Raw genomic sequence first — 6,000 nt, forward strand, 5'->3', positions numbered from 1 at the left:
AGGCTGTGATCACAGGCAGAAAAGAAGAGAGAGCAACAAAGCAAAGGTCCTCCTCCTCGTTCCCCTCTGTCGTGCAACTCTTGCTCGGCAGAGCGCCCGTGATAGTGATCGGGTGCCACTCAGTTCGCCGTGACCACCAGTGCTTGGTAGAATCCACGGTCAGATCGTTGTATCCTGGGAAACAGACCTCCCGAATAGGCCTCGAAGCACAGCCGGAGGTGGGGGCGAATCTGTTTCAAGGAAACTGCGAACTCGCAGGCCTCGATCAATCCACCTGACCCCCTATTCGGCTGAGCTACTGAGCTACCGACCCACCGAGCTGGTCTGCCGACCCGAGCTGCCGACCCGTCGAGCTAAGCTGTCGACCCGCCGAGCTGGTCTGCCAACCCGAGCTGCCGACCCGCCGAGCTAAGCTGCCGACCCGCCGAGCTGGTCTGCCGACCCGAGCTGCTGACCTGACTTGCTGCTCGGACGATTTGCTCAAAACCAGCCCCTGCTGGCAGCCTGAGATTATCCACTCAGGTCATCTCTACTGTAAGTTGAATTTAAATCAGTGCTATTTAAATTCAGCTAATACCCCTAAAATCTCCAGCAGATTGTTTGTGTCCAACAGGCAAGAGGGGTAAAATGGAAAATAAGTGTGTCCTTTGGGAAAATTGGAAGTTGGGTGAACTTTTTGGGAATTACGTAATTTTAAGTGTGCACTTTGGTAAATTGCAGAAGAAAAGTTGGAAGGAAAGGATAGAAAAAGGAAAATAAAGATTCCAATGAGATTTTGGCCACTAGCAAGGTTGGTAGATACCACAAGTGAGGTTGCACACGATCGAGAGTGAGCCCGCTCACAAGAACAAGTTCATTGGTAGTTATGAGTGTGGTTACTTGCGGTCGCGAGCAATCTCACCACGCTTCAAGTGAGGAGGGGAGGGTAACAACCACAAGGAATAGAAAGCTTGCTTTGTCCAATTTTGAGTAAATGAAAAAATACTCAAAAATTGATATATAGATATTTTTTAATATATCCACCTATTATTTTATAATGAATAAACAAAGAAAAGAATTCTATGATTTACCAAAGTTGAGAAATTTTTAAATCATGCACCTTTGGTGCACTGCTTTGGGTGATCTTCTCATTCTACCCCTCCTACCAACCATAAATTTCAATTCTTACTTCCAAAGCATCAGAATCATATTCAAAATATTAAATATAAAAATTATTTCTATGATTAGGATGCATGCAACCTCAACATCTCTCCCCTCCCTCTCTCTCCACTCGTGGAAAGCAAATCTTTCTCTCCCTTCATTTGACCTGTTAATTTATACAATTTAAATTTATTTATTTAAATTAACTATTAAAATCAGAAACTAAGATTTGACATCAAATCTATCTTCTCTAAACTCTATTATTTCATATGGTTGTAAATTCACATAAATTTAAATAGCTCAGGTCTATAAGTGAATTTCGATTAAAATTCATTAATCGACTTAGAGAGCTTATATTGCACCTATTGCAAGTCTTGTGAGTTTATGAAGTACCAAGGAGTCCAAATGTGTCATCCTTTATTATTTTTGGGATTCCCTAGTAGTGCCAAAAGAAAAAAAATCTTTCAAACATTTGAAAAAGCCTTAATCAGTATTTTCTTGGATCTGAATTGGGTAATTATATGTTAACCTAGTAACAAATCATATATCTCTGAACGAATTTCGTTTTGGCTCCTAGAACACCCCAAAATTTATCCAAGTCAAAAGTTATGACCTTTGTCAGGTAAAACCTCTGGACCACCACTAGAAAAGCTTGAAAATAATAATGGAGAGCATATTTAGACTCCTTGCAATCTTAAAAACTCAGAGGACCTAAAATGGATGCAATATGAGCTCTCTAAGTTGATCAACGAGTTTTAACCGAAACCTACTAATGGACCTAGACTATTTGGATTTCTATAAACTTGCACCCACTTGGTAGGGTCAAGTGAGAGGAAGGTAGATATAGTATCAAACTTTGGTTCTGATCAAAGAACACTGTGGGCCTAATGTGAAGAGATCATGACCACAATGGGCCTCATCTAAGAGTGGAGCAAGCCAAACGTGGTCCTGGTCTTTAGGAGAGCAGGTCTAAGATGTTGGTACGGTTAGCACTAACGATTTAACCCAGGTTTTGATGAATGACAAATCAGGTTAAGTTAGTTTGTTGTTGTTTGACACTTTGATCGAGTGTGCAGGAGAAGTCCAGATAGGTCGACGGGCTGACCGGATGTCTGGCACGAAGTCCAAGCGGGTCGACGGGTTAACCGGACGCTTGGCGAGAAGTCCAGCTAGGTCGACGGGCTGACTAGATAGCTGGCACGAAGTCCAAGCGGGTCGACGGGCTGACCGGACGCTTGGCACGAAGTCCAGCTATGTCGACGGGCTGATCGGATAGCTGGCACAAAGTCCAGACGGGTCGACGGGTCGACGGGCTGACCGGACGTCTGGCAGGTAAGTGAGGTAAGTCACTGGAGGGGAGTGACTGCGAGGACGCGTTCCGGGGAAGGGAACATTAGGCGTCGATCCGACTTAGATCCATTTCGGATATCTAAGTCGAGATCGTGACTAGATTCCGGTCTCGGAAAGACGGAATCTAAGTCATACTCTTTTTCTATTACTTTGTTGAACTTTAACTGTGCTAACAATCTGTTTTACAGGATATATATTTGCCTCGGACTAACTCTATTTCGCAGGAGAAGGAGTTCCTAGAAATAGGAGGTCCGGGCGCCCGGAAGGGATCCGGGCGCCCGGAGGTAAGTTTTATCCAAACTCACGCGTCGCCACGTGGAACTTGCTGGTTGGACCTGCCACGTCCCACCAGGGCGCCTGGAAGGGATCCGGGGCGCCCCGAGCCTCATATAAGAGAAGGGTCAGAGGGGAGCTTCACAACAACAAAAAGAAAGTCTTCTACTGCTTGCTCTACTGCTCTGCGCTTCTGCGACGCTAACAAAGCTCCGACAATACGCTCCTTTCCTTTTTATTAAATTCTTGTTGGTATTTGTTTTAACTTTCATTAGCATTCATTGTACTATTTTTGTAATCATTATTTCGAATTGCTAGTGAATTGCCCAACGAAAGTACTCACGGAGTACGGGCCTTCGAGTAGGAGTCGTCACAGGCTCCGAACGAAGTAAAAAACATCGTGTTCATTTGTCTAAGTTTTTTTTTTTTATTCCGCTGCGCTTAACTCTTTTCAACGTTGTTTTTCGAATCGATATTCACCCCCCCCCTCTATCGATGTTTCACGATCCAACAAGTGGTATCAAAGCAGGTACCGCTTTGATTTGGTGCAACCACCAATCAGACAGGGGGTGAAAATATTTTTGTTTTACGTTTAATTCAAATATGATATTATTATTAATTTAGGAATTTTTTTCTTCGTTGCAATTAAATCTATATTGGTGCAACACTAATTTAGATACTCCTATTATTTTTTTCCGCACTGCTAATCCAAGACCAAGTCTTGGGATATTCTTTTTCGTTGTTTACTTGTGTGCAGAATGTCTCAACTAGAAGGCTTTAGCACAGTACGTCCTCCCCTATTCAACAGGGATAATTTCTCGTACTGGAAGAAAAGAATGGAGGTGTACCTAAAGACAGACTACGATCAATGGTTCAGCGTCATAAAGGCGTACCGAACTCCAGTCGACAACTCCGGAAATCCACTAGACCCGGAACAGTGGACTCCGGACATGAGGAAAAAGGCATCAACAGAAAACAAGGCAATCAACACGCTACACTGCGGCCTAACACGAGAAGAGCTGAATCGGGTCGGACCGCATCAGAACGCTAAAGAATTGTGGGACAAACTGATCGAGCTACACGAAGGAACGAGCGATGCAAAGGTAACAAAAAGAGACCTACTTTTAAATAAAATATTTAATATAAAAATGCAGGAAGGGGAAACGACAAGTTAACTGCATGCGAGAATCAAGGACGTCCTCAACGGACTCCACGCGATAGGCCACCAGATGGAAAACAGAGATTTAATAAGGTACGCACTAAATGCCTTTCCTCGTAATAGCTTGTGGGCATCGATCGTAGATGCCTACAAAATTTCGAAAAATCTATCTAAGTTAAAATTAGACGAGCTTTTCTGTGAGTTAGATTACATGAACAAACTAATGCTGGAGCCGAGAAAGGTATTGCTTTATTTGCAGGCTCATCCAAAGAAAAGAAGAGCAAGTCTGAATCTGAAGAGGATTCCGGTCAAGATTCAGAAAACGAAGAATACCTGGTGAACTTGGTAAGAAAAATATTCACCAGGAGAAAAAGGTTCACCAGGAGAAAAAGGAGCTTCAGCGAAAAGGACCTTCAAAAGATCAGTCCTCCCGCGGAACAAAAGAATGTGACTTGCTACGGATGCAACAAAAAGGGGCACTACAAGAATGAATGCTCAAGACTGAAATTCGACAAACCGAAGCCAACCAAAAAGAAGGCCCTCAAAGCAACGTGGGACGACTCCTCCTCGGACGAATCGGAGGTAGAAGAACAGAAGCACCAGAGCCACCTCGCGCTGATGGCCAGCGAAGCTGAAACGGAAGACGAGTCGGGAGATGAAGACGGGTCCGAACCCGAATCAAGCCACGAGTCCGTACTCGTTTCCGAAGGCCCGAATGAGGTATATTTTAATTTAAACAGAAAATTTTTTAAAATTATTTCCTGCTTAAATAGTAAGTTAATTAAAATAGAAAATGAAAACAAATCACTCCTTGAGGAAAATCAAGACCTCAAGGAATAAATAAAAAATTCAAATCCAACTCAAGATATAATACTTGAAGAGAATTCATCATTAAAATCAGAAATTAATAACTTAAAAGAAATACTAGAAAAATTCACTACAAGATCAAAAAATCTAGACCTAATCCTGAACAATCAAAAAGCATGTTATAATAAAACCGGACTTGGATACAAGTCAAACTCAAATAAAACCTTTAAATCATTAATAACCCAATACAAATCAACTAATCAAGCTTGGGTTCCGAAAGCGTGTTTGACCACGCGAGTAGGAATTAATCAATATTACATATCTAAAGAAAAAATATATTATATAAACTCGAATAAACCAAATCAAAAACCAAAATACAAATCAAAGAAATCAAAATTTAAACATATTAAAACTCAACAAAATATAAATTATCACCAAGTTAATTTTAACTATAAAAGAAATCGACACAAACCTAAAACGAAAATTTAAATTAAAGGCAATAATTCAGGGGGAGGCTCCAGAATAGCTGGCACCTCCAAAACTAACTTACCCGACAGGGTAACCTACACAAACTAATCCGGCAGGATAATTAGGATTAGTTAAAAAGAGACCAAGTTTAACTTGAATCATGGTACTGGTGAAGTTTTTGGATGATAGTACGTTGGGGAAGCTTGGGCATCGCATGTCTAGAAAGATATGGTTTCGATCTGGTGTATTTGGCCAAGTGGAACTGACCGAAGCTACCCTTAAATGGATCCTAACTAGTTAGACCAAGATTTAGTACTAAGCTCCGTGGATAGGACTATTCGGAAAACCTCGAAAGGTTGGTTACTTCTAATGATGTCCAAGTGACTCACCAAGCTTAGAAGTTTATCCGAAGAATGTTTATTTGTAGAGACCAAAGCTAAACCTGAATCTAACACAAGCTAAACCAAACTCCATAATTAAAATCCAACTCATCTCACAAAATTATAGGATTCCCTGATTGAAAACTTAGATCGGGTGAGATGACTAAGGATCAAAATTAAATTTCGAATTAAATTAATTAAATTAGATTCGAATTAAATTAATTAAATTAAATTTCGAATTAAATTAAATTTCGAATTAAACTATTTAAATTAAATTTCGAATTAAGTTAATTAAATTAAATTTCGAATTAAATTAATTAAATTAAATTAATTAAATTAAATTAATTAAATTAAATTTCGAATTAAATTAATTAAATTAAATTTCGAATTAAATTAATTAAATTAAATTTCGAATTAAATTAA

Source organism: Zingiber officinale, chromosome 3B (assembly GCF_018446385.1).
Source record: "Zingiber officinale cultivar Zhangliang chromosome 3B, Zo_v1.1, whole genome shotgun sequence".
Lineage (NCBI taxonomy): Eukaryota > Viridiplantae > Streptophyta > Magnoliopsida > Zingiberales > Zingiberaceae > Zingiber > Zingiber officinale.